General features: G+C 33.6%; 1 protein-coding gene across 1 annotated transcript in view; it reads left to right on the forward strand.

Annotated features, from left to right (window-relative positions):
• Window positions 1-19396, forward strand: part of LOC148951362 (nuclear valosin-containing protein-like) — a 77202-nt gene that overhangs the window by 34148 nt on the left and 23658 nt on the right. The window lies entirely within an intron of this gene.

The following is a 19396-nucleotide window of genomic DNA, read 5'->3' on the forward strand; positions in this document are numbered from 1 at the left end:
TGTTGCATAGTTACTTCACTAAAGATGACCATTAAATTTTGTAAAAGCTACTAGATGAATATTTTTTGTAATAGCTACTAAGAAATTATATATTTCAAGTTACTTTGTGGTCGTTTCAGCTATTACGACAACGTGAGCTTGAACAGAAAAGCTAGTTTTATGTAACTTCCCTACAGGGAGTGGCGCCGGTACCAAAAACAAACTGGAATGCTAAACACAGATAAAATAGAACTCATACAATGATGACCAGAAATAATATATGTTTGAACTAATACAACATCCATTATTTGTCTATTTAACCTTCTTATTTGTATCGTGTTCAAATAACCTGTTTGTTTTACTTTACTTTCTTTTTCACCATTGTAAAACCGCTTTTCCAACCACGGTGGCTGCTTAAAATGTTGTCTGTCAATAACTTACCTACTCTGACCTTCTAGAAATTAGGAAACTTACACATAACGTATTTAGGGTCTTGGAAACTTGGTATGCTGCACACCCCTGCCCCCCTCTGACTGTTAAAATGCTTCCCTCACTTTTGTTTTTCATGTCTGAATCTTGTAAAACAACCGTACAGGCTGAGATTGTTTGGGGTCTCCGTTCCGCCATAAGTTCCTTTCTCCGTCCCTATCCTCTACAAAGAAATCCTATTTTCGTAGCCTTATAGTGGCATCAGGGATGGATTTCACAAGTTTTCCTAAATAAAACTGTGACTGCTAACAGTGCTGCAAGGTAACATTGAGGAGTGACGTCTCATGAGGAAAATATAGCCTAGTAAATGACAAAGCATTTGCACTGGCTTCTGATTAATGGATTACACTTCTGGGTTTGGTCTATTTTGGTGGGCTTTTTTTGGCTCAAAAATCTCTTCGTAGCTAAGTTATCTACTATGGCTTACTTCCCTGTAGTAGCATAATATTAATAGGCGTGAAAATGTAATGAGCCAGAGGTAATAGGTTTGAGATTGTCTGTGCAGGATTTCCACTCTTTTTGATAGTAGAGCATCTTTAATTGTGGAATACCAAGTCGTAACTAAGATGGGCCCAGGATAGCACAAAGCCTCCATTAAACAGGAGTCCGAGGGACTTCTTGCTTTCTGGTCCTAAGCCGGCTGAAGCGCTTTGTGTCAACTTGAGAAGATGTGTTAGTTTCCATCCTACTCTGGTTCTGGGACCATTGCTTTTACTGAGGCCATAATATTTCCAATGATTTAAAGAATATGAAAATTGCAACTTGGAATTTTACAACGCTAAAAAACAACTATTGTATCGACATCTTGACTGACGAATTTAGTCGCCTCGAACAGCACTTATTAGGAATTTGGAAACTCCTATCCCAGGGATGGGAAAAATGAAATCTGGTGATTTAAAATCCCATTATTCAGGCAAGAAGGATGGAGTGTAAAGTCAGGGAGAAGGGCTCATGATGAATAAGGAAGCCGACAAGTCTTGCTTAGGTTGTGATATGTTAATATCCAGGTCTGTTGAAATAAGGATAGATGGTATCCCAGCCTAGGTAAATTTGGTATAGAAAAAAACGGTATTGGTTACAAACTGCTGCAATTTTGTAGGTATAACAATCTAGTTATAACCAATACAGTATTTAGTCATAAAATGGTCAATAAGTTAACATGGTATTCATCTGATGGCAATACAACTAACCTTATTGATTATGTTACTGTAAACTAAAGACTGGCAGGATCGATTCTACTAGGGTATATTGGAGTGCTTTTATTTATATTATAAGTAAAGATCACTATCTTGTAGTATCTAGAGCTAATCAAAAGTTGAAATTAAGGAAGGGTAATTACCTTCCGTGAAGCTGTGATGTTGGTAGACTTCAGTACGAAAACCTGAGAGAAATTTTCCAGGAACAGTTGTATATAAAACTGGAGAATTTAAAATTTACTAATGTAGAAAATGGATGTAGTAATCTGTGCAAAATACTTTGTCATGTCACTAATGGCGTGTTAGAGAAGAAAGTTAGAAACGCAGTGAGGAATATTAGTGAAATTCTTTCATGTTTAATAGAGGGGAGGAGGAGCCTGTACAAGAATTATATGAATGAAAGACCATATGAAAATTAGAGGAATGTAAAGAAAGTGGAAAAAGCATTACAATCTGAAATAAGGAGTTGTGCAGTGGAGGCCATGGGGGAAATTGCTGAAGATCCAGAAAATGCCGCCAGACGGCTTAATAGTAAAGTATTGTACTGGCATGCTAATAAATTGAGTGAGAATAGTCAATCTGAACTTGTTGCAGTCAAAGATTGAAACGGGGCTACAAAAATGATAAGCAAAAAGAGACCGACATAAAGCCAATCCCAAGTATCAGTAAAAAAAAATTGTATAGATCACTGCTTACAATTGTTTGGCCCCTGTAGCCTACAAAATTGTATAGACTGATCTATATATAATCGATCTCTACAAAAAATTGAATAGATCACTGCTTACAATTGTTTGGCCCCTGCATCCTACAAAATTATATAGATTGATCTATATAAAATTGATTTATACAAAAAATTGTATAGATCACTGCTTAGAATTGTTTGGCCCCTGCATCCCAAAAAATTGTATAGATTGATGTATATAAAATTGATTTATACAAAAGTTGTATAGATCACTGCTTAGAATGTTTTGGCCCCTGCAGCCTAAAAAATTGTATTGATTGATCTATATAAAATTAATTTATACAAAAAATTGTATAGATCACTGCTTAGAATTGTTTGGCCCCTGCATCCTAAAAAATTGTATAGATTGATTTATATAAAATTGATTTATACAAAAGATTGTATAGATCACTGCTTAGAATTGTTTGGCCCCTGCAGCCTAAAGAATTGTATAGATTGATCTATATAAAATTGATTTATACAAAAATTGTATAGATCACTGCTTACAATTGTTTGGCCCCTGCAGCCTACAAAATTGTATAGTTTGATCTATATAAAATTGATCTATACAAAAAATTGTATAGATCACTTTTTAGAATTGTTTGGCCCCTGCAGTCTAAAAAATTTTATAGATTGATCTATATAAAATTGATTTACACAAAAAATGTATAGATCACTGCTTACAATTGTTTGGCCCTGCGGCCTACAAAACTGTATAGTTTGATCTATGTAAAATTGATTTATACAAAAATTGTATAGATCACTGCTTACAATTGTTTGGCCCCTGCAGCCTACAAAATTGTATAGTTTGATCTATACAAAAAATTGTATAGATCACTGTTTAGAATTGTTTGGCCCCTGCAGACTAAAAAATTGTATATATTGATCTATATAAAATTGATTTACACAAAAAATGTATAGATCACTGCATACAATTGTTTGGCCCCTGCAGCCTAAAAAATTGTATAGATTGATCTATATAAAATTGATTAATACAAAAAAATGTATAGATCACTGCTTAGAATTGTTTGGCCCCTGCATCCAAAAAAATTGTATAGATTGATGTATATAAAATTGATTTATACAAAAGTTGTATAGATCATTGCTTACAATTGTTTGGCCCCTGCAGCCTAAAAAATTGTATACATTGATCTATATAAAATTAATTAATACAAAAAATTGTATAGATCAATGCTTAGAATTGTTTGGCCCCTGCATCCAAAAAAATTGTATAGATTGATGTATATAAAATTAATTTTATACAAAATGTTGTATAGATCACTGCTTAGAATTGTTTGGCCCCTGCAGCCTAAAAAATTGTATAGATTGATCTATATAAAATTGATTTATACAAAAATTGTATAGATCACTGCTTACAATTGTTTGGCCCCTGTAGCCTACAAAATTGTATAGACTGATCTTTATATAATCGATCTCTACAAAAAATTGAATAGATCACTGCTTACAATTGTTTGGCCCCTGCAGCCTACAAAATTGTATAGATTGATCTATATAAAATTGATTTATACAAAAAAATTGTATAGATCACTGCTTAGAATTGTTTGGCCCCTGCATCCCAAAAAATTGTATAGATTGATGTATATAAAACTGATTTATACAGAGGTTGTATAGATCACTGCTTACAATTGTTTGGCCCCTGCAGCCTAAAAAATTGTATAGATTGATCTATATAAAATTATATAGATCAATAGTAATTTATTAAATTTTTACTATCTACTTAGGTTTTGAGTGGTTCAAACTTAAAACTAGAGTTTCCAAAAAAGCCCTTAACTGAATACTGGATCAGAAATTTAACTGCCCACAATTGCTTATAAGGTGTTAAATGTTCTTCTGCCATTAGAAACTACATATTTCTATTAAGTTACTTTCTCAGCTTTAATACATAAGCTTTAACATCTAATTCTAGAGGAGTTTTAACTCCCATTTAACCCCATGTTCTCCAAAATTTTTTACTGTGGTTATTAGAAAAAGATTTCCTCTTTAACTTAACTGCTCCTTAACTTAAGGTTCTCCTCCTTAACTGCTGCCCATTCGATTAACTAATTACAGCTTTAACATGTTTTGCTGTTTTTGTTTTGTACAAGTTTTGTAATCTCTAGTACAAGCCCCTCATCTTCTCTACTAAACTCAAAGTATTTTGACAAACGTTCTTACCTGCGTTCTTATTATATACATCCACCTTAACTTTTAAGCTGTAGAACATGTTAATACATGCAATTCACGCCATAGTATCATTATTTGACTGTCTGTCTTACACTCCTTTCATCATTCTTAAGACACATTCAGAAATTTCATGTTAAAATTATACTTCAATCTGGGGATTCAAGTTTTTGACGAGCCAATCCTATAAAAATAACCTCCAAAACACATCACACCACCACGGCATTACACGCCTGCAATTCACATGGAACATCCCCTCATCACCCCCTAGGACATTTTCAACCTTTTCACTCCGAAAAAAGCTTATGGATCTAAATTAAATACCATATTTTTAAGAGCAACACTCGGTATTTCAGTAACTTATATCTGATAAAAACTTATAACTTACTATTTACTAAAAATAAATTAACAGTCAAAAATTAACTAAAGGAGAACAAGATTTTGTATTAAAATGTTTTTTAATAGCCTACCCTAATACTTCCGCTAAGCAAACATCCTAATTCCTTTCGGTTTCAAACAAATAAATATATTACAGACCATAAATATGAGCACCACTAAGTATCTTGCGACTTGGATCAAGGCGAAAGTAGCCTGTTTGCTATGTGGAATTAAACCACGTAAGGAGAAAATTGGAAGCAACACATGCCCTACTTTTCTTTTTTATGCGAGGGGGGGGGTGAATGAAAGCAATCACTTTAAGTTTACATAAGTTTAAGTATGAAATTAAAATTGTTAATCAGGGCTCTACGTATGCTTATTATTCTTGCTTCTCGTCCCCTAAAGACTAGAGTGTCCGGTATCTAGTTATAACCAATACAGTATTTAGTCATAAAATGGTCAATAAGTTAACATGGTATTCATCTGATGGCAATACAACTAACCTTATTGATTATGTTACTGTAAACTAAAGACTGGCAGGATCGATTCTACTAGGGTATATTGGAGTGCTTTTATTTATATTATAAGTAAAGATCACTATCTTGTAGTATCTAGAGCTAATCAAAAGTTGAAATTAAGGAAGGGTAATTACCTTCCGTGAAGCTGTGATGTTGGTAGACTTCAGTACGAAAACCTGAGAGAAATTTTCCAGGAACAGTTGTATATAAAACTGGAGAATTTAAAATTTACTAATGTAGAAAATGGATGTAGTAATCTGTGCAAAATACTTTGTCATGTCACTAATGGCGTGTTAGAGAAGAAAGTTAGAAACGCAGTGAGGAATATTAGTGAAATTCTTTCATGTTTAATAGAGGGGAGGAGGAGCTTGTACAAGAATCATATGAGTGATAGATCATATGAAAATAAGAGGAATGTAAAGAAAGTGGAAAAAGCATTACAATCTGAAATAAGGAGTTGTGCAGTGGAGGCCATGGGGGAAATTGCTGAAGATCCAGAAAATGCCGCCAGACGGCTTAATAGTAAAGTATTGTACTGGCATGCTAATAAATTGAGTGAGAATAGTCAATCTGAACTTGTTGCAGTCAAAGATTGAAACGGGGCTACAAAAATGATAAGCAAAAAGAGACCGACATAAAGCCAATCCCAAGTATCAGTAAAAAAAAATTGTATAGATCACTGCTTACAATTGTTTGGCCCCTGTAGCCTACAAAATTGTATAGACTGATCTATATATAATCGATCTCTACAAAAAATTGAATAGATCACTGCTTACAATTGTTTGGCCCCTGCAGCCTACAAAATTATATAGATTGATCTATATAAAACTGATTTATACAAAAAATTGTGTAGATCACTGCTTAGAATTGTTTGGCCCCTGCATCCCAAAAAATTGTATAGATTGATGTATATAAAATTGATTTATACAAAAGTTGTATATATCACTGCTTACAATTGTTTGGCCCCTGCAGCCTAAAAAATTGTATAAATTGATCTATATAAAATTAATTTATACAAAAAATTGTATAGATCACTGCTTAGAATTGTTTGGCCCCTGCATCCTAAAAAATTGTATAGATTGATGTATATAAAATTGATTTATACAAAATATTGTATAGATCACTGCTTAGAATTGTTTGGCCCCTGCAGCCTAAAAAATTGTATAGATTGATCTATATAAAATTGATTTATACAAAAATTGTATAGATCACTGCTTACAATTGTTTGGCCCCTGCAGCCTACAAAATTGTATAGTTTGATCTATATAAAATTGATCTACACAAAAAATTGTATAGATCACTTTTTAGAATTGTTTGGCCCCTACAGTCTAAAAAATTTTATAGATTGATCTATATAAAATTGATTTACACAAAAAATGTATAGATCACTGCTTACAATTGTTTGGCCCCTGCGGCCTACAAAACTGTATAGTTTGATCTATGTAAAATTGATTTATACAAAAATTGTATAGATCACTGCTTACAATTGTTTGGCCCCTGCAGCCTAAAAAATTGTATAGTTTGATCTATACAAAAAATTGTATAGATCACTGTTTAGAATTGTTTGGCCCCTGCAGGCTAAAAAATTGTATAGATTGATCTATATAAAATTGATTTACACAAAAAATGTATAGATCACTGCATACAATTGTTTGGCCCCTGCAGCCTAAAAAATTGTATAGATTGATCTATATAAAATTGATTTATACAAAAAATTGTATAGATCACTGCTTAGAATTGTTTGGCCCCTGCATCCCAAAAAATTGTATAGATTGATGTATATAAAATTGATTTATACAAAAGTTGTATATATCACTGCTTACAATTGTTTGGCCCCTGCAGACTAAAAAATTGTATAGATTGATCTATATACAATTTATTAATACAAAAAATTGTATAGATCACTGCTTAGAATTGTTTGGCCCCTGCATCCAAAAAAATTGTATAGATTGATGTATATAAAATTAATTTTATACAAAATGTTGTATAGATCACTGCTTAGAATTGTTTGGCCCCTGCAGCCTAAAAAATTGTATAGATTGATCTATATAAAATTGATTTATACAAAAATTGTATAGATCACTGCTTACAATTGTTTGGCCCCTGTAGCCTACAAAATTGTATAGACTGATCTGTATATAATCGATCTCTACAAAAAATTGAATAGATCACTGCTTACAATTGTTTGGCCCCTGCAGCCTACAAAATTGTATAGATTGATCTATATAAAATTGATTTATACAAAAAAATTGTATAGATCACTGCTTAGAATTGTTTGGCCCCTGCATCCCAAAAAATTGTATAGATTGATGTATATAAAACTGATTTATACAGAGGTTGTATATATCACTGCTTACAATTGTTTGGCCCCTGCAGACTAAAAAATTGTATAAATTGATCTATATACAATTGATTCATACAAAAAATTGTATAGATCACTGCTTAGAATTGTCTGGCCCCTGCATCCTAAAAAATTGTATAGATTGATGTATATAAAATTGATTTATACAAAATATTGTATAGATCACTGCTTAGAATTGTTTGGCCCCTGCAGCCTAAAAAATTTTATAGATTGATCTATATAAAATTGATTTATACAAAAATTGTATAGATCACTGCTTACAATTGTTTGGCCCCTGCAGCCTACAAAATTGTATAGATTGATCTATATAAAATTGATTTATACAAAAAATTGTATAGATCACTGCTTAGAATTGTTTGGCCCCTGCAGCCTAAAAATTGTATAGATTGATCTATATAAAATTGATTTATACAAAAATTGTATAGATCACTGCTTACAATTGTTTGGCCCCTGCAGCCTACAAAATTGTATAGTTTGATCTATATAAAATTGATATATACAAAAAATTGTATAGATCACTTTTTAGAATTGTTTGGCCCCTGCATCCAAAAAAATTGTATAGATTGATGTATATAAAATTAATTTTATACAAAATGTTGTATAGATCACTGCTTAGAATTGTTTGGCCCCTGCAGCCTAAAAAATTGTATAGATTGATCTATATAAAATTGATTTATACAAAAATTGTATAGATCACTGCTTACAATTGTTTGGCCCCTGTAGCCTACAAAATTGTATAGACTGATCTGTATATAATCGATCTCTACAAAAAATTGAATAGATCACTGCTTACAATTGTTTGGCCCCTGCAGCCTACAAAATTGTATAGATTGATCTATATAAAATTGATTTATACAAAAAAATTGTATAGATCACTGCTTAGAATTGTTTGGCCCCTGCATCCCAAAAAATTGTATAGATTGATGTATATAAAACTGATTTATACAGATGTTGTATAGATCACTGCTTACAATTGTTTGGCCCCTGCAGCCTAAAAAATTGTATAAATTGATCTATATAAAATTGATTTATACAAAAAATTGTATAGATCACTGCTTAGAATTGTTTGGCCCCTGCATCCTAAAAAATTGTATAGATTGATGTATATAAAATTGATTTATACAAAATATTGTATAGATCACTGCTTACAATTGTTTGGCCCCTGCAGCCTACAAAACTGTATAGATTGATCTATATAAAATTTATTTATACAAAAATTTGTATAGATCACTGCTTACAATTGTTTGGCCCCTGCAGCCTAAAGAATTGTATAGATTGATCTATATAAAATTGATTTATACAAAAATTGTATAGATCACTGCTTACAATTGTTTGGCCCCTGCAGCCTACAAAATTGTATAGTTTGATCTATATAAAATTGATCTATACAAAAAATTGTATAGATCACTTTTTAGAATTTTTTGGCCCCTGCAGTCTAAAAAATTTTATAGATTGATCTATATTAAATTGATTTACACAAAAAAATGTATAGATCACTGCTTACAATTGTTTGGCCCGTGCAGCCTACAAAACTGTATAGTTTGATCTATATAAAATTGATCTATACAAAAAATTCTATAGATCACTGCTTACAATTGTTCGGTCCCTGCAGCCTAAAAGCTTAAAAAATTGATCTATATAAAATTGATTTATACAAAAATTGTATAGATTACTGCTTATAATTATTTGACCCCTGCAACTAAAAAATTCTATAGACCAAGAGTAAAGTATGTCCCCCTTTTACAAAATTTTTATTGAGACAATGGTTGAATTGCATAGCTTACAATCCTTGTTCTATGTTTTTTTTTGTTATTCTTATAGGCATATATATCTGATAATTAACTTGTTCTGATTAGAATTTATGTGTCATTTGTGTCTCATCTGTTTTGAGGGGAAAAAGGGGTTGTAGGGGGGGGGGGTTTTAACAGAATTTTGAAACTTGAAATGAGCGTTAGATTTGTTATTTCACAACCACATTCTCCGCCTCCAAATATTTTAAAGCAAATGATTACTTATGAAGTGCCTTGGTAGAAAATAACATAAACAGATCTACATTTATGCTAAAATCTATAAACTATAAATCAGTTACAAGATCTATTATCTTAGAGATCACCACTAAAAGTACTTTCGTCTTTGTTTATGTTTTAGCAATTGGATTCACAGCCTTTTGGCCCTCTTGAATGTGTCATAAGTTAGCACTGTCTTGCTGTAGGTTCTTAAAAATACCTTTTCAAGCTCCAATTAGTTTTGGTCCATTTGCATCCATTTTGGAGAATGAGTGAAATTATTTTTGTTGTGAAAATAGTAAACAAAATGACAACTTATTAAGCAGGAGAGTAAATACAATTCCACTGGATGAGGTACTTACTCGTATTTTTAAACATTTAAACTTTCAGGACTATTATTGCAATAATTTTATAAGGCTTATCATGATCATGATCAAGATTAGATATATAATGTCTTTCTATACTCTAGTTCATGCTACAATATATTCTTAAATAATCTCTCTGCTGTTGCAAACAATTTTTCAAGCTGAAAAAAGCTTGTGTGCTGTAATTTTGATTTCTTCAAAAATACATTTTTTAACCTTAGTTTTTCCTTTCTCAAGGAATAGAAAAATGAAAAAAGAATAATATTGTCCTGTCCTTTCAAGTGTTGAAGCTTTTAAACCTCTGCTCCACAATTTTAGAAAAACACTGGTATAGCTTTTCTCTACATCAATTATTATAGGTTTTATATTTTCTAGGCATTATTTTCATAAAAGTGTAAATGAGGAGTACTGTATCAAGTCTTGTTGTCGGTATTCTACATGTGGCAAAAGGTTTTAACTCAATGAGAACAATCTGTTGTTCATTCTCTTCAAATATGGCTGATAAAGATATCTTGTATGACGCATCTGATATTAAATTTGGTAACTTGTAAAATCTTTTTTTTTTACATTTTTTTATGTTTTTTTTTCTTTTTGTTACATTTTGTGATTATAATTTAAAAAAAAAGAAAAGAATAACTAAAGTTTAGTTGAATCGTACTTCATCCTTTTTAATAAAATATATGTAACCAGTCAAAACCCCGTAACCAGCCAATAAACTTAATTTTTAGGCTTAAAAGTTTCAAGTTTTGAAGACAAATGATCCATTGGAAGAGAAATATCCCCCACCCCGCCCATTCCTGTAGGCAGGCATAATAAACACAATTCCTTCTAGAGTCGGTCATTATAAGTCATCCACAATTTGTCTAAGTTTCAGTTTTACATTCAATTCAGTTGTTTTGCCTAAATTGGATATTAAAGTGTCTCTAGAGTGTCCAAATTGTATTTCAAATTGTATTTGCAATAAAAGAAGAAAAATTAACAAAAAACGTTTTTGTTTGCAAATATAGGATACAAGCTGTTTATATATTAGCAACAGTACAACAGGTATCACCTACTATTGGTCATCAGTTTCATTGACTTCACTGCTAGTTTTTGTAGAGTATTCTATCAAGCATTAAAGGATAAACAAGGTAAGGGTAAGCAAAGGGTAAACAAGCAAGCTGCAGAAGAAATAAGCGTTAAACATCAAGCATTAAGCATCTATTGTGACCTAAGCACCTACGAAGTAAATATAATTTTAGCAGCACAATTAATAACGAAACCGTATATTCAACAATTTAACTAGAGAACTCTGCATCTTCCTTTTTTTGACCCTCTTGCTCTTTGCTTAGTTTTATGGGATGGTACAGGCTATAGATTTAATCTAGCCAGTACCTTTGAGATCCCCCTGATCTAGTTGTCTTCAAGGATGTATGTGGTGGGAGCACTTTAGTTTTTGCTTTGGAACAAGATGTTGTGTTCTTAAATTCCTGATCACTTGGGTGTTGATTTGCTCTTGGTGTCTAAAAAGATTCTTCCAGCAGGCTACAATTTTATTTAGTTTTGCTGGATAGGCTGGCCTTTTCTAGCAACTCTTTGGATTGCTCAAGTATCTTTGGCACCTCTACATTTATTAATGACAGCATGTAGTTTGACTGGTAGTTCCTGTCCTTTGTACTTTATTTGGGGTGTATAAACTTCAAAATGCATTGGTTTACCACTCCATGTACTGTATCTACAGTCTCTGAATGGCTGCTCAGCTCATATATATGGGTTAATCTATCATCCATATGTTAATTTATTATCCATGTTTATTGAGCCATAGTGGTTTACCTGGTGTTAACGACCTGATTGAGTGTGTATCCCTGTCATATGACTCTTCCTTAACTTATCGCTACTTTTTTTTGGCTCCCCTGTATTCCTCTATGGGCACAGCTTTGGCATAAAGCTAGTTTCTATTGAGGGCATTACCTGGCTGTCTGGTTAGAAGTTGTGATGGGGATGTTAAGTCGTCTATAGGAGTCTTACAATATTTTAGTACCCTATGGCAAGGTATGGGTATAATTTGCCAGCTAATACTTTAGACATGAGCCTCTTGACTATTTGGACTGCCTTTTTACTGAGGCCATTACTCTGAGGGTATTTGGGGCTGTACGTGTGGTATGTGATTCTCCATTGCCTTTGAAATCTTCTGAATTTGTCTGCTGCAAACTGGGGGCTGTTGTCAGATGTAAGTATTCTTTGTATCCCGTGTTGTGCAAATTGGTTCTTCAGCTTGGTAATAATGCTCCCTGAATTGGTACTGTCTGGTTTATTAACTTCAATTCATTAGTTTTAGTAGTCGGTAGTTACCAAATAACTCCTTCCTCCCCAAAGCGCTAATTCAGTACCCACATGTTTTCATGGGTACTCGGAATGTCTGAGCTCTTGAGGGGCTCGTTTTGCTGAAATGCACTACACTGTTGACATATTTCACATCCTGAGATATACTTAGTGATGTCAGCAGTGATGTTTGGCCAAAAAGTACATGAGCGTGCACGTTGTTTTGTTTTGACAACTCCTAGGTGAGCCATGTGAAAACGGGCCATGATTTCTTGGCGCATGCATTTAGGTATTATAATTCAATCTCCCTTTAGGAGAATGCCGTGGTGTGTGACTAGTTCATTCCTGTAGTTCCTGAAATTCCGTTGGGCATTGCTTTTTGTGTTCTGGCCATCTGTTTTTGAATGTTCATCTCTTTATCATGTTTTGAACTATTGCTTATGTTTTGTACCATCTGGTCTTTTATGGGGATGCTTTTGACAATGTTATGCACATGTAGCTCTCCCTGTAGTTCTTCTTCTGGGTCTGTGTGCCATATGCAAACGTGAAAAGGCATCAGCCATAGAAACCTCTTGTCCAGGTCCCTTTGTAAATCCCATGTTATATGACTGGACACCATTATTTGTCGTAGTGTGAATTGGGCCTGCCTGAAGGTTTTCCTCAGAATATTTTCTAAGGGATTGTGGTCTGTAATCACCAAAATTTTTCTTCCAAATATATAGACCTATTGGTGACAATGTTTACATGCAAATACTATCCCTAGTAGTTCTTTCTCTATTTGAGAATATCTTTGTTCTGATTTGCTTAAGGATCGCAAACCAAATGCAACCTTTTAATCTTTTACCAGTAGCTGGGCTCCTAGGCCGTGTTGCAATGCATTGACAATGATCTCAACTTCTGAGCAATTTGTATCAAGATATGAAAGTTGTTCACACCAAGATTTGCAGATACTATGACAGGCATTACTGTTTACCTTCTTCCATGTAAATTCCGCTGTTTTCCTAAGTTCTTGTAAAGGCTGGTTCAGAATGGATAAATTTGGTATGTATCTAGAAATATAATTAAACATCCCAAGCAATGTCTGGAGCTCTTCTTTGTTTTTTGGCTCAGGCAAACCAGCAATTGCTCTGGTTTTATTAGCATCTGGCTTTTCACCCTCGGTGGTACGTAGATGTCCAAAGTGTGGTAGAAATTTTGCATTAACTTTGCACTTGCCTCCATTGAATTTGACTCCCTTTTTCTCGTGCTCCCTGAAGAACTGCTCTCAATTCCATGTCTTGATTTTTTTTTGCTTTTTTCTACACATGCTTTGTCACCTACTGTTATACCCAGTCCTTATCCTTCAAAAACCTCCTACATTTAACTTTGGTATTCACCCTGTGCAGACATTATCATAAATTGGTTTCTTCTCCATTTGAATCATCCATACGTTATTTTGGATGTTGTAAGCTCTCAGTAGGCATCATCAAGAACTATTAACCAAAATCCATTCCTAGCTTCCAACTTGAATAGATTTTGGGCGCCATGACATTTGTTGGGAATATTGTTAAAGGTTGGTATTGGATAATTTGGCCTTTGTAATGACAATTAAGTTGACCCACTCTGTTGGCTCAGTCACCTTTTTCATTTCTCCACAGCAGATTAGTCATTCCAATTCGTTTTTTAGTTTGTTTTGAAGTGCTAGAGGTATTTTGGTGACTGTACTGATGGTATTGCTCCTGGCTTCAGATGAATCCTACATTTTCCAGGCATTTTTCCAATGCCTTCAAATGCATCCTTGTATTCTACCAAAATTTTATCAGTGGTATTGGATATTTTTGTCTGCTCGGTTATATATGAATTGGTTTAAATTCATCAAAATGCTAGTCTGTGTTAAGTTAGGACTTCTTATATGTGTCAATTGAGTAAAAATCGTGGGATTGTGAGCAATTTTCCATGTACTGATCAGCTAAGTGACATGCACCAGTAAATGTCAATGGCTCACTAGTATAACTTGACAATATATTGACAGTTAATCTTAGTTCTGGCCTCGGACAAATCTTGTTAAGGATCTGAGTTGGTATAATGTCAGCTTCTGCACCTCTGTTAAAATTTTTAAATTTTAAATTCCACATTATCTGCTTCATCTTTCAGATAAAGTTGGGCAACAGGTTTTTACATGTTTCCACTTTGCTCTGGATGCTTTCAATGACATACTGTGATGGTTTGTCAGCAACATTTTCTTCTTTTTCCATGCTATGAATATTGCATTGACTACTTCTGCACATTCCGGTAAAGTGGTCTTGCCTCTTCTATTTCATGCAGCTTTTCCTTTGGCACGGCATTGATGACTTTTATTGAACACTCCACCACAATTATAGCACTTTGCCCATTCAATTGCATCCTTTGATGAACACAGATGACCAGATGTAAAACTTCTGCCACATTTGTAAAATTTTTGCCCATGTGTTTCTAAAATATACAACTCATGCTTTACATACACTTCTTTCTGGTCCTTGTTAGATCTGATCATTAGGTGGAATTATGTTTGTCCTGCAGATGTACAACTTGCTTTTTCATGAGGTATACTTTATATTTTACCTTCACTAATAAATCGTTAATGGATTATGTCCCGCTTAATTCCAATCACTTGTCTGTCTCTAATCATCTCATTACTTGTTGTTACAAATTCACAGTCCTTTGCTTTTATGTGTGGCTCAGCAAGTCAGTGATGTATAGATTCGATGTCGTTAATTACATTTATGGAAATGGTACCTGGAAAATATTGGATTTGAAAGTGGCTTAATCTGTTCACTAAACTTCCTTAACTTTCCTATAACATTGCTTATTTCACTGCCAGCGAATGTCTAAGCGTTGAAATTCTCTCCAGCTTTCTGACCTGACTATATCAGCAAATATGAACCCATACCTGCATCCTCTTTTCCACTTTGTGGTCCTGTGAACATGAGTTCAGTATGTTGCTTGATGTGTGGACATGCTACTGTAAAATTTGTTATATCCCAAGTTTGTCTATAGATTGTCAAGTTCCAAGGTCTATAGTGTAAACAGAATGCTACTAATAACATGTAGAGAAGTCCATCAAGATGGTAGGTAGAAGAAAGGTAAGGGTAAGCGCTTGGTCAACAAGAACGCATCAGAAATGGCTCTAAGCAAAAGTTAATGGGTAAGAAAAGCTAGTTAGTCTCTCGTATAAATAATAAATTTAATTTAAAAAACCTAATAACAAATTAAAAGTTGTAATCGACATTTTAACTAGATAACTCTTCAGTTTCGATTCCCTTCTCAGAGAAAAACTATTGAGAAGCTGAAGATGGAGCACTATAGGACCTTATTGACATACTTCAAAGTGATTGCATATATACACAGGCGTATGTCTGCATTTTGGAAAATGACCTTCTTAAGTTGACAGCTGTGTCCAGGTGTGGATCAAAAGGGGGTGAGGGGGGCGCGTCCCCCTAACGTATCATTAAGAAGTTTAATGTAATTAATTCATGCAATTGTGAAGTAAGTGACATGGCGATAAGTGCCCTTACATTGTATTGACCTATTTTGCGAGCCCTCCCCTAAAAAAAGTACTGGGGCCATCCGCGGCTGTTTCTGGTCTCAAGCCAGAAATCTCCTGGTTTCGTATAGTGTTGTAATTATTGATAGACATGATAATAAATAATTCCTGGAAAAGTCTCAAGGAAGTGTTATTAGTTGAACCACATGGTTTTTTGAAAAGTTGCTTGAGATCAGACACAAGATCTTAATAAAAACCAAAGTTAGAGACTACATAGCAAACTTACGAGCTTTACAATTTTACATCTGCGGGACATTGCTGCTCAAGGCTGAACAGGCTAGAGCTTTCGAAGTTTTCGATCTCCGCTGCCTTTGCTTCTTACTCCAAATTCAGAAAAGGTCTAGAATTTCCAATAGTAAAGTAAGAAGCTGCAGTGGCCAGTCTGAAGGGCTCTCCAGCTATTATCTTCAAAAGACGTCACCTCAAGCTTCTCAGTCAAACCTTGCGTCACCCTAAAGGAAAAATATGTTGAGCTATCTTCATCTGGGAGACAGCTTCATCATTGAGAGATTATTGAATATGAAACAAGGGAAATTTTGACAAAAACTCAAAGAAGACTGTGGAAGGCTTTCTTGAGGCATGGTTGGAGATTGACAGGGAAAAGCTGAAGACTAGTGTGAACATTGTAGCCATAAGGGGAATATAGTTGTTGGACGAAATAACATATTCCATTTGTGTCAAGCTGGACAGTTTTTTGTCTGGTATCCTCTGATTGAAAGTTAGAAAGCCAATCTATGATAGGAAAATAAAGGGGAAAATTTAGCTAATTGAAGCTTAATCAGACATAAGGAAGGAGTTTCATTGTACTCTTTTCATCATACTTTAAAATTTTTCATCACATATAAAAGTAAGTATTATAAGTGTTATCAGGTTTTAACGAAAATTTTTTATGGTTACAATATATCTTCGACCTTTGAATATTGCTTTGATTACATGTGGCAAAAAAAAAGAAAGTAAATGTTCTACAGTTCCTAGATAAATTAATATCAGTTTAGCTTCATTAATGATTATGATAAAAGTTTTACTGAACCTAGTCACTTATTATCTGGACATCATTTCAAATGTTTTCATCAAGTTTATATCTGATTTCAAGAATTTATTTTTTTCATGAATTATGTTTTGCCAGCCGGGGGTTGGTGTGCTAAATTAATGGTCTTGTATCATATTTAGAATTAGTAACATTTTTGTTTCAAATTTAAATAAATTTATAATTTGTTAAAATTTGAACTAACTGAATATAATAGTCAGTTTTAAAGAAAATACTTTTTAGTAAAATCTGCTGATTTTTTCCAATGTCTTGCTCGCTTTTAAAATACATTTTTATTGTTAGAAGTTGGAGATTTTTTTCCAAGTGGTGTTTTAGATCAGCTGGACATTTCCGAATCGTTATTTTGCTCCAAACTTGAAGTGTGTCCGGCTGTTGATTTTCCCGGTATTTTGGCTTCCTTTAAAGTTGATAGTTACTATAATTAACATCACCCACTCTATGTTGATAATCAATTTGATTATACGTATTTTAACACTTACTAATAAAGTAAGTTAAAGAAAAAAGAATAGATTCATTATTGAAAATTAAATTTTTAAACTCAAATTTGAGTTCTTTGTTAAAGACTACCAAAGTGTACCTATTTAAAACAAAGAAGAAACTTAGATTAAAAAAGACTAGACTCCAAGATGAAAAGTTAGTTGCGAAAATTGTCTTTTATGGGTTGAGTTCTAGCAACATTCTCACTATTTTTGCGTATTTATGTTCGTTTTGAGCATAAATTCATTGTTCAGGGTAATCTTTATTCATACGGTTTGTTGTATCTTGCGGTTTGTTGATTCTGCACGTACATAGTAATACATTTTTTTTCTAAAAAAGTGCAAATTAGCACTATAAGTCAATTAGGTACTCATAATCTTCTATGTATACAACAAAAAAACTAGGCTCTATGTGTTTACTTCTTATCGATTAAAAATTTGCCAAAGAAACACAATGTCCAACACCTAAGATGATGTAGGGAGATGTGTTATTAGTCTTTTATTGCTCAGAGGATAAGGTTAGTTTAGTCCCCTTTTTTACTGGAGAGAGAGAGAGCCAATTCGTTCTGCAAATGAGATTCAGCAATACTTGACAAACTTTAGGATTCATGTTTTTAGGGGTTTCAAGTTATGGGAAAGCTGACTCCACTTCCTCCCCAGAGTTTTCGGAAAGCCGAATAAAAAAGCGCGGTCGTAGAAATAAGATATTGTAAAAATATCATATAAAAACACCAAAAAAATTAACCACTTTCAATAGCTATATCCCTTTAATCGATTGCAAAAAATACGAGGCAGACGGTAAAGTTTGTTGTCGCCCCCTCTCCCACACATGTTTTCTAGTGATGTCTTGTTGGTGCCCAAGTCTGCGAAAACAAATTACTCGTACTTCTTAGTCTCAGTCTATTATCTCCATGTATTTCCACCATCGGGCATGTTTTTATAGTGGCTTCAAATTTTTGAATCATGCTTTTAAAATCTATATTTGCCCTACACTGACAACTCAACTGGAAGAAACCTGTTTCTGCGGTTAATTATCCTCAACTTAGATCCTTAGATCACTAGAAACAAGAGTTTGGGTATCGCCTCTTTCACTTAATGTAAAAGTCTAAAACCTACTGCATCATTTGAACTTTAATGAAAACCAATTTCATTAAAAACGTCTTCTTTTGTACCTCATATTGAAAATATACATTAAAATTTTAAGAATAGTTTGAACTGTCGATCTTTCAGCAATTATTGTTATCATAAGTCAAATATTCAGTTTAATTGTTTTTTTCAAAAGTTGTTCAAGACGAAAATGATTTGCTGCACATTGATTTTAGGAGGTGATACATTTTCCTGGTGTTAGATCTAGAACCGGTGGCCTCCGTGTCTGTGATGATCTTCTATCTGTGCTGGTTATTACCATTAGTTGGTTAAGGGTGGCATTCTCTTCTTACGCGTTTGAACAAGTCCAATTTTCTCTACGACTTCTTTTCCTTTTGCCCAGTCACCTTGACTTTGCGTTTGGATATCCATTTTTGAAATAGTCATTTGTGGTGTCCTGGATTTGGTAGCTGCGTGGACTGTAGTGCGTATGGTCACCAAGCCTACATTCAAGCGTACCATTGAAGGATTATTTGTAGTAATAGAAAAGATGTGCTCGTGGCGATAGAGATTTTTCCTATAGCGCCACTTATAGCGCTGGAGATGGTGTCAACTAGGCTAGCGCCGCTCTCAATTAATGAGAGAAAATTGAATATGTAGACATACAAATGTGGCTTCTTCTTTCTTGAGCTATCTGGAGATCAGATTCATTTGGGAGCATTTACCAT

Source organism: Artemia sp. Qi Xiang Cuo, chromosome 6 (assembly GCF_049724085.1).
Source record: "Artemia sp. Qi Xiang Cuo chromosome 6, ASM4972408v1, whole genome shotgun sequence".
Classification (NCBI taxonomy): domain Eukaryota; kingdom Metazoa; phylum Arthropoda; class Branchiopoda; order Anostraca; family Artemiidae; genus Artemia; species Artemia sp. Qi Xiang Cuo.